This window comes from Anser anser (genome assembly GCF_964211835.1).
Source record: "Anser anser genome assembly, contig: SUPER_17_unloc_2, whole genome shotgun sequence".
Taxonomy (NCBI): domain Eukaryota; kingdom Metazoa; phylum Chordata; class Aves; order Anseriformes; family Anatidae; genus Anser; species Anser anser.
Window position 1 is genome coordinate 973,919 of NW_028154219.1, and position 11,449 is coordinate 985,367.

Consider the following 11,449-nt stretch of genomic DNA (forward strand, 5'->3'; position numbering starts at 1 on the left):
ATGCACAGCATCTCTTGGTTCCCTGAAGTGCACGTGTCCTACGCCCTTGGATGTCTCCATGATAGAAAAAGGGACTGATTTTTACCCAAAACAGAGCTCCTTTCTCTCGGGAGCTTCTCATGCTGCGTGTCCTCCTCTCTTTCTTGTATTTGGCTATGACTTTAGGCTTGTTCTTGCTACTCCTTAAGCAGACTGAAGCTTCCCCGGAACATCACATTAACTGCTTTTCACTACCTCTAAGTGCCTTTCCTCCGCTTCTCATCTAATTAATTAGTGCTATCCTCTTCACGCCTGCTACAGAGGTATCTTTCCTACCTGGTACAAGCTAGAAGAGCTTAGCAGCATCCATACGTCTCTTTCCTTTAGTCCTCACAGTAGACTTGCTCGAGGTAATTTGTGTTGAGCAGTAATCAAGAGAAAGTGTCACCAAGCCAAGGCTGCATTTGCTTGTGTCTTATGGAATCCCTGCAGCTGTGTCCCCTCCCAGCTTCCTGTGTGCCCCAAGCATCCTCGCTTGCAGGGCAGTAGAAGATGCAGAAAAGTCCTGGCCTTAGTGGAAGCACTGCCCTGCAAGAGCTAAGACATCCCTCTTAGCAGCTCACTGTAGCCCCGAAATCCCAAAAAACGGCACGTGCCAGCTACTGGGAAGGAAATGAACTCTGCCATTGTGATATACCCGCTCAAGGCCCTGCTCTTTGGCCCAGGTGTCTATGAGGTGGTTTTGGAAATGAATCCTGTTGCGTGACTCCGTTCTTTCTGGGTGCTACTTTTCAGTTTAAAGCGGTTACTCCTTGTCCTGTCACTCCAGGCCCTGATAAAGACTCCCTCCCCAGCTTTCCTACAGGTTGCCTTTAAGTACAGGAAGGCTCTCCCTGGTGTCGCAGTAAGCTCACCTGTTACCCAGGTGTCACAGTTATTTCCTGTGATAGGAATAATGACCAGGGTTAATCTATTGCAGGTGATTTCATACAATTATAGAAAAGCTTTTGTTGGAAAGCACCTTAGAGGTCTCCAGATCACCCGCGTACTTCAAGCAGGGCCATTTTTAAAGCCCTGTCATATTGCTCAGGGGCTTGTACAGTCAAATTTTGAATGGCCCCAGCAAGAGACCCTACACTCTCACTGTGTCCCTTTGCCAGTGCCTAGGCAGAGTGTGCTTCCCCTGCTGGTCCTGGTGAGATGAACTGATACAAGTTTTGAGAAAACAGAAGTTTATGCTACTGCATGAAGTACCCTTTGTAACATTTTTTTTTTTAACCTTTACTGTTTCATATCTGAAATTTGAAATTCATCAGGGAACTCAGCCTGGCACACAGTAAAACTGATGGCAGATACTTCACAATATTATTCGAATTTCACGTAAACAGAACAGACTAGCAACTTACTTAGGAGAAGTAATACGATTTCAGAAATATTCAAAACCAAAGGCATTCCAAACTAAGTTTAAGTTCAGAGGAAATCCAAAGGAAAAACTAATTTTGAAACTAATAATCAGAGAACATAATCTTCTACAAACGATAGATTTTCCTCCTGTATTGGGTAATTTTGATCTGTCTTTAATGATCATCTAGACATGGCTTTGACACCGAGTATTTTGCTTTGCCACTGCATTAAGTCTTCTTCTCATGTGTGGTAAATGTCCTGCTCTCATGGGATGGGCCTAGGAGACATACGCACTGTGTCTCATGATGCTTGGCTATCATCTTAAATCTGTGAGAAGAGGAAAGGTCTCGCTGCTTCCTGAACAGGGAATTGGATGTCTGCAGTTGAGAACCCTCTGTCTAATCTAGAAACGTGAAGGAAGGAGTTTGCTGGATTGCAAGTGACAGTGAAGAAAGCCACAGATGACATATCAAACTGATTAAAATGTTATTTAGCTCAGGGCATGGCTAATGATGTGGAGCTGGAATAGTTTGACGATTGTAATTACACTCACTATCATTGTTATTTGTTTACAGGATGGTAATGCCTAAAGGTCCCGCTGGAGCCTGAAACAAGGTTGTGCTGGGTGCTGCACGTGCATATATCAGTGGCGATTTGAGAGCTAGTGATACAAACAGACAAAACAGAGATTGAAAGGAGAAACAGAGGGATAGAGAGAAGAAGATCTCCCTGCAGGTCATTTAGGGGAACCAGCCATGAGTACAGTGCATCCAGGTCTCCAGTGCTCTGCTGGCCCAGCCAGATGAATGGAAAACATTGCAGCTTTGGAAAAATAGTGTTTCTTCTAATTCTTTGGCCACACTTTTGATGTTTTAGGACTGCTTTTTTTTTTTTTTTTTCCTTCCTTTTTTTCTTTTCCCCATTTGTGCTAGAAAAGGTGAACTTTTCAAATACCTATTCTGAATTAAAATATCGTTTTCATTGTTATGTTTCTGTTTTGTTGGCACTATTCATAATGACTTCTACCCTTCAGTGGCAGCAAAAGCTTATCATACCGTACAATTGGAAAGATCACAGAAAACTTCAGAGCTTTTGAAGAAAGGTGAGGAAAATCCATTCCCTGTTCTAGGCAGAGAGAGTGGCTGATTTCCAGAAAGGTAAATGGGCAGGATAAGGCCACTTCATGTTCACTGATGGCCAGTTGTACGGACTGTGAAGATAATGGACTACCAGCACAAGAGACGGTGCCAATAATCTAACCCAATCCAATCTATTTCAAGTGGTAGAGACCTGATACTCTATGACAATGTGAGGAAGACCTAACTGTCAGGCAAACTTTGAGATGATCATGTTCAGGATCTAAAACTGTTATGACAAGTGTCAACACAGGAAGGGTGAAACAAAGGCATGAATGTCATACAAGTACTGATAAATCTCAGGAAGGCTGGAAACCAAGGCAAATGGATGGAATAAGATGGTGCTTTGTGTTAGCAAGAAGCAGAGGATGGAGAAATTAAATGTTATGGGTCAGCAAAAGAGTGGTTTTGTGCAAATCACTGCTAAAGATAGACAGCCTTGCTAGCCTGCTCTTTGCTCTTAGCTCCAGTCTAATAGTGAATTCTCTCTGTACAGTTATCAGACACGTAAACAATAATGGGAATTATGGGAGACTTTAACTTCCCAGCAAAAGATTGAAAGATAATTACCACTTATGTTCACAGAGGTATACTATGTGATGGATTTCTTCCCAAAAGTGAAAAAATATAAGACCATTTTAGACTTGGCTCCTGTATGGGTTTAAATGTAGTAAAATTTGAATAAAGTGTGATCATGAGCTGACTTTTCTCATTTTACATTTCACGACAGACAAAACCAGGTTTAGAATGAAGGTTTTGAGGCTTAGAAATGCAAACTTTGAAATCTAAGGAAATGAATAATTGAGTCTGACTAAGCAGCTCTGGGACTTGAGTGCAGAGAAGGCATAGTTAAAATTCAAAATTCAAAGAGGAAAAAAGCGATGAGAAAAGGCATGTTTCAGAGGTTAAAAACTGCAGAAATAAAGTAAGAATGACCAAAAACCTCCTTCACATAGGAAATTAAACAATAATAGTAAGTGGTACTTAAGCCACAGAAACCAGGGGGAACAAAGAGAACAAATTAGGACAGTTGCACGCTTGAGGCAAAAATAGATCAAACGTTACTGATGTCTCAAATGCTGCAAATCTTATTTCCTGCATCTAACAGCAACAACAATGTGATATTAAGGGCAGTGACAGGACTCCCATTGAAAAGGAGGGTAGGGCACTAGGCGCAACATCATCTGAGGTGAAATAACAATCTATAGCGATTCAAGTGAAAAATGAAAAGCTGATATCTACCTAGCCTATTAACAGCATTGGCACACAGAACAACAAGTCAAGTAGGAAAAATGCATAACAATTGTGCAAATCAGGGATAGTCCCCAGAATGGGAGAGTAACAAATACACCTCTGTCCAGAAGAGGGTAAAGAGTCATCCAGACAAGTGTGGGCCTGTTAGTTTGACATCAACACCATGCAAAGTTTTGGAGCAAGAACAGCTAAGACCAGGGAAGGAGGGGGTAATGTGTAATTTACAAAATAATTTATCAGAGCTAAATTGTTTCCAGATAATTTAATAGCTTTCCTTTCTAGGACCAGTTCTTCCCTACACAGGGGATGAATTACATCTATTTCACTTTCTGTGAGCTTCTGATACATTATCTACGGATTTGGGCTTTGGGGCTGCAAGTGAATAAAGGGAATTTACAATTGTTCACACTGAAGAGGGACTTACCAGCAAAGGAGTCGTTACCTATGGTAATTCTCAGAGACAGTTCTGAAACTGCAGCTGCTAAGGAGGCAAAGACTCATGGAGAAATGTAGGCTGGAAGGGACCTCTGAAAACCCAACCTCCTATTCAGGGCAGAGCTGACTTCAAAGTTAGATATGTTCGGTATGGACATGGTGGCTGAAGATTAAAAATTACACATGAGCTTTGAGATTTGCAGGGGACATAAGGTTGGGAAGTACTACCAAGCCTGACAGAAGGATATCGCTTGTGATTGAAATGGTTCAGGTGAAGTGACAGGTGATAATACAAAGCAGAGCCATTCTCAGAGATTCTCAAAAAAGGGTGTTTTTTGGTCATGTTTGCTATATGGCAGTCAGGAGTTTAAAGCAAGCAAACAAACAAACAAACAAAAATGACAACAAAACCTCACGTTCATGCACTGTTAGCACAAGGAGGACTGAAAAAGTTTAGTGGTTATATAGTGTGTATGGCTATTCATTTTTTTTTCCCTCCAGTATGAATACACTGGACAAGGCAGCCCTGACACTCATTTGAGACATGAGGCACAGTTCTGCCACTTGTATTCACATTGAACTTAGGAGGAAGAGTTCACAAGACAGAAGGAACAAGTTGCCTATTGCCTGGAAGGGAATGAAAGGACATCATTCTGCCCAGCCAGATGCCAGTTGAGAGAAGAATATGTTGTCTCTACGTAAATGAATTTCTTGAGTAAATATCAAGGAGAAATAGGAAATGTGTAAGTTGGGAGACACATCTGAAATGATGACTGCAGTTGGCTTATGAGCAAGTTTGGACGGGAAATTGGTAGAAACTTCCCATTTTAAGAATAAAGTGCACCATAGATATGAAGTCAGCATTCACCTAAAGAGTAATGGCCAACTCAAATCCCCCACAAGAAAGCAGTGGACAAACCAGAACACTAACAAACATGTTGGGGTCTAGAGTCAAATAGATATACCTAACTTTACTATGCCTAAACATCTGAGGGATTGCTTTTAGAGGCTGAGGGCTTGTACCCCATTTCCAATCACTTTCTCTGTGCCCCCTTCCCCAGAGAAGGAAGCTGCTTGGCTTTCCTGCCCTCTGATTCAGCTGCCCGCTGAGGCTGCCCGCCCCTCAGCACCTCTAAGCAGCAGCACCTTCACGTCTCCTCCTGCACCAGCAGCACATCAGCGCCTCTTGTTCCAGCAGCAGGACATCGGCGTCTCCCATTGCACCATGCAGACCTCCACGCCTCGAGTGCCACCAGCAGTACTCAATGCGAGCTGGACGCTCCGGGCACTTATGGCCACCCACCTTTGTGAGGTCAAAGGCTGACAGTGACTCTCTGCTGACCTCACACGGCTCTCGGGCGCCCCGATGGCAGAGGTTACGGCGCTAAGCTGACTGCCAGGAGAAAAGGCTGACATGAAATGGCTGCTCCACAATGCCAGGAGCAAGGTCTGCTGGAATGGGGGTTCGGAGCGGAGCTCGGCCTTGGGCCTGGGAACTGTGCCTGGGAGCCAGGGACGTCCTTGGTGTGCAGCTGGACACCTGGGCCTGAGAAAGCAAGGTTTCTTTAGAGAGAATTGGAAGCATCGTCACCTAGTGGCTGTGTCAGGGGGACGAGAGAAATGCACAGCATCTCTTGGTTCCCTGAAGTGCACGTGTCCTACGCCCTTGGATGTCTCCATGATAGAAAAAGGGACTGATTTTTACCCAAAACAGAGCTCCTTTCTCTCGGGAGCTTCTCATGCTGCGTGTCCTCCTCTCTTTCTTGTATTTGGCTATGACTTTAGGCTTGTTCTTGCTGCTCCTTAAGCAGACTGAAGCTTCCCCGGAACATCACATTAACTGCTTTTCACTACCTCTAAGTGCCTTTCCTCCGCTTCTCATCTAATTAATTAGTGCTATCCTCTTCACGCCTGCTACAGAGGTATCTTTCCTACCTGGTACAAGCTAGAAGAGCTTAGCAGCATCCATACGTCTCTTTCCTTTAGTCCTCACAGTAGACTTGCTCGAGGTAATTTGTGTTGAGCAGTAATCAAGAGAAAGTGTCACCAAGCCAAGGCTGCATTTGCTTGTGCCTTATGGAATCCCTGCAGCTGTGTCCCCTCCCAGCTTCCTGTGTGCCCCAAGCATCCTCGCTTGCAGGGCAGTAGAAGATGCAGAAAAGTCCTGGCCTTAGTGGAAGCACTGCCCTGCAAGAGCTAAGACATCCCTCTTAGCAGCTCACTGTAGCCCCGAAATCCCAAAAAACGGCACGTGCCAGCTACTGGGAAGGAAATGAACTCTGCCATTGTGATATACCCGCTCAAGGCCCTGCTCTTTGGCCCAGGTGTCTATGAGGTGGTTTTGGAAATGAATCCTGTTGCGTGACTCCGTTCTTTCTGGGTGCTACTTTTCAGTTTAAAGCGGTTACTCCTTGTCCTGTCACTCCAGGCCCTGATAAAGACTCCCTCCCCAGCTTTCCTACAGGTTGCCTTTAAGTACAGGAAGGCTCTCCCTGGTGTCGCAGTAAGCTCACCTGTTACCCAGGTGTCACAGTTATTTCCTGTGATAGGAATAATGACCAGGGTTAATCTATTGCAGGTGATTTCATACAATTATAGAAAAGCTTTTGTTGGAAAGCACCTTAGAGGTCTCCAGATCACCCGCGTACTTCAAGCAGGGCCATTTTTAAAGCCCTGTCATATTGCTCAGGGGCTTGTACAGTCAAATTTTGAATGGCCCCAGCAAGAGACCCTACACTCTCACTGTGTCCCTTTGCCAGTGCCTAGGCAGAGTGTGCTTCCCCTGCTGGTCCTGGTGAGATGAACTGATACAAGTTTTGAGAAAACAGAAGTTTATGCTACTGCATGAAGTACCCTTTGTAACATTTTTTTTTTTTAACCTTTACTGTTTCATATCTGAAATTTGAAATTCATCAGGGAACTCAGCCTGGCACACAGTAAAACTGATGGCAGATACTTCACAATATTATTCGAATTTCACGTAAATAGAACAGACTAGCAACTTACTTAGGAGAAGTAATACGATTTCAGAAATATTCAAAACCAAAGGCATTCCAAACTAAGTTTAAGTTCAGAGGAAATCCAAAGGAAAAACTAATTTTGAAACTAATAATCAGAGAACATAATCTTCTACAAACGATAGATTTTCCTCCTGTATTGGGTAATTTTGATCTGTCTTTAATGATCATCTAGACATGGCTTTGACACTGAGTATTTTGCTTTGCCACTGCATTAAGTCTTCTTCTCATGTGTGGTAAATGTCCTGCTCTCATGGGATGGGCCTAGGAGACATACGCACTGTGTCTCATGATGCTTGGCTATCATCTTAAATCTGTGAGAAGAGGAAAGGTCTCGCTGCTTCCTGAACAGGGAATTGGATGTCTGCAGTTGAGAACCCTCTGTCTAATCTAGAAACGTGAAGGAAGGAGTTTGCTGGATTGCAAGTGACAGTGAAGAAAGCCACAGATGACATATCAAACTGATTAAAATGTTATTTAGCTCAGGGCATGGCTAATGATGTGGAGCTGGAATAGTTTGACGATTGTAATTACGCTCACTATCATTGTTATTTGTTTACAGGATGGTAATGCCTAAAGGTCCCGCTGGAGCCTGAAACAAGGTTGTGCTGGGTGCTGCACGTGCATATATCAGTGGCGATTTAAGAGCTAGTGATACAAACAGACAAAACAGAGATTGAAAGGAGAAACAGAGGGATAGAGAGAAGAAGATCTCCCTGCAGGTCATTTAGGGGAACCAGCCATGAGTACAGTGCATCCAGGTCTCCAGTGCTCTGCTGGCCCAGCCAGATGAATGGAAAACATTGCAGCTTTGGAAAAATAGTGTTTCTTCTAATTCTTTGGCCACAGTTTTGATGTTTTAGGACTGCTTTTTTTTTTTTTTTTCCTTCCTTTTTTTCTTTTCCCCATTTGTGCTAGAAAAGGTGAACTTTTCAAATACCTATTCTGAATTAAAATATCGTTTTCATTGTTATGTTTCTGTTTTGTTGGCACTATTCATAATGACTTCTACCCTTCAGTGGCAGCAAAAGCTTATCATACCGTACAATTGGAAAGATCACAGAAAACTTCAGAGCTTTTGAAGAAAGGTGAGGAAAATCCATTCCCTGTTCTAGGCAGACAGAGTGGCTGATTTCCAGAAAGGTAAATGGGCAGGATAAGGCCACTTCATGTTCACTGATGGCCAGTTGTACGGACTGTGAAGATAATGGACTACCAGCACAAGAGACGGTGCCAATAATCTAATCCAATCCAATCTATTTCAAGTGGTAGAGACCTGATACTCTATGACAATGTGAGGAAGACCTAACTGTCAGGCAAACTTTGAGATGATCATGTTCAGGATCTAAAACTGTTATGACAAGTGTCAACACAGGAAGGGTGAAACAAAGGCATGAATGTCATACAAGTACTGATAAATCTCAGGAAGGCTGGAAACCAAGGCAAATGGATGGAATAAGATGGTGCTTTGTGTTAGCAAGAAGCAGAGGATGGAGAAATTAAATGTTATGGGTCAGCAAAAGAGTGGTTTTGTGCAAATCACTGCTAAAGATAGACAGCCTTGCTAGCCTGCTCTTTGCTCTTAGCTCCAGTCTAATAGTGAATTCTCTCTGTACAGTTATCAGACACGTAAACAATAATGGGAATTATGGGAGACTTTAACTTCCCAGCAAAAGATTGAAAGATAATTACCACTTATGTTCATAGAGGTATACTATGTGATGGATTTCTTCCCAAAAGTGAAAAAATATAAGACCATTTTAGACTTGGCTCCTGTATGGGTTTAAATGTAGTAAAATTTGAATAAAGTGTGATCATGAGCTGACTTTTCTCATTTTACATTTCACGACAGACAAAACCAGGTTTAGAATGAAGGTTTTGAGGCTTAGAAATGCAAACTTTGAAATCTAAGGAAATGAATAATTGAGTCTGACTAAGCAGCTCTGGGACTTGAGTGCAGAGAAGGCATAGTTAAAATTCAAAATTCAAACAGGAAAAAAGCGATGAGAAAAGGCATGTTTCAGAGGTTAAAAACTGCAGAAATAAAGTAAGAATGACCAAAAACCTCCTTCACATAGGAAATTAAACAATAATAGTAAGTGGTACTTAAGCCACAGAAACCAGGGGGAACAAAGAGAACAAACTAGGACAGTTGCACACTTGAGGCAAAAATAGATCAAAAGTTACTGATGTCTCAAATGCTGCAAATCTTATTTCCTGCATCTAACAGCAACAACAATGTGATATTAAGGGCAGTGACAGGACTCCCATTGAAAAGGAGGGTAGGGCACTAGGCGCAACATCATCTGAGGTGAAATAACAATCTATAGCGATTCAAGTGAAAAATGAAAAGCTGATATCTACCTAGCCTATTAACAGCATTGGCACACAGAACAACAAGTCAAGTAGGAAAAATGCATAACAATTGTGCAAATCAGGGATAGTCCCCAGAATGGGAGAGTAACAAATACACCTCTGTCCAGAAGAGGGTAAAGAGTCATCCAGACAAGTGTGGGCCTGTTAGTTTGACATCAACACCATGCAAAGTTTTGGAGCAAGAACAGCTAAGACCAGGGAAGGAGGGGGTAATGTGTAATTTACAAAATAATTTATCAGAGCTAAATTGTTTCCAGATAATTTAATAGCTTTCCTTTCTAGGACCAGTTCTTCCCTACACAGGGGATGAATTACATCTATTTCACTTTCTGTGAGCTTCTGATACATTATCTACGGATTTGGGCTTTGGGGCTGCAAGTGAATAAAGGGAATTTACAATTGTTCACACTGAAGAGGGACTTACCAGCAAAGGAGTCGTTACCTATGGTAATTCTCAGAGACAGTTCTGAAACTGCAGCTGCTAAGGAGGCAAAGACTCATGGAGAAATGTAGGCTGGAAGGGACCTCTGAAAACCCAACCTCCTATTCAGGGCAGAGCTGACTTCAAAGTTAGATATGTTCGGTATGGACATGGTGGCTGAAGATTAAAAATTACACATGAGCTTTGAGATTTGCAGGGGACATAAGGTTGGGAAGTACTACCAAGCCTGACAGAAGGATATCGCTTGTGATTGAAATGGTTCAGGTGAAGTGACAGGTGATAATACAAAGCAGAGCCATTCTCAGAGCTTCTCAAAAAAGGGTGTTTTTTTGTCATGTTTGCTATATGGCAGTCAGGAGTTTAAAGCAAGCAAACAAACAAAAATGACAACAAAACCTCACGTTCATGCACTGTTAGCACAAGGAGGACTGAAAAAGTTTAGTGGTTATATAGTGTGTATGGCTATTCATTTTTTTTCCCCTCCAGTATGAATACACTGGACAAGGCAGCCCTGACACTCATTTGAGACATGAGGCACAGTTCTGCCACTTGTATTCACATTGAACTTAGGAGGAAGAGTTCACAAGACAGAAGGAACAAGTTGCCTATTGCCTGGAAGGGAATGAAAGGACATCATTCTGCCCAGCCAGATGCCAGTTGAGAGAAGAATATGTTGTCTCTACGTAAATGAATTTCTTGAGTAAATATCAAGGAGAAATAGGAAATGTGTAAGTTGGGAGACACATCTGAAATGATGACTGCAGTTGGCTTATGAGCAAGTTTGGACGGGAAATTGGTAGAAACTTCCCATTTTAAGAATAAAGTGCACCATAGATATGAAGTCAGCATTCACCTAAAGAGTAATGGCCAACTCAAATCCCCCACAAGAAAGCAGTGGACAAACCAGAACACTAACAAACATGTTGGGGTCTAGAGTCAAATAGATATACCTAACTTTACTATGCCTAAACATCTGAGGGATTGCTTTTAGAGGCTGAGGGCTTGTACCCCATTTCCAATCACTTTCTCTGTGCCCCCTTCCCCAGAGAAGGAAGCTGCTTGGCTTCCCTGCCCTCTGATTCAGCTGCCCGCTGAGGCTGCCCGCCCCTCAGCACCTCTAAGCAGCAGCACCTTCACGTCTCCTCCTGCACCAGCAGCACATCAGCGCCTCTTGTTCCAGCAGCAGGACATCGGCGTCTCCCATTGCACCATGCAGACCTCCACGCCTCGAGTGCCACCAGCAGTACTCAATGCGAGCTGGACGCTCAGGGCACTTATGGCCACCCACCTTTGTGAGGTCAAAGGCTGACAGTGACTCTCTGCTGACCTCACACGGCTCTCGGGCGCCCCGATGGCAGAGGTTACGGCGCTAAGCTGACTGCCAGGAGAAAAGGCTGACATGAAAT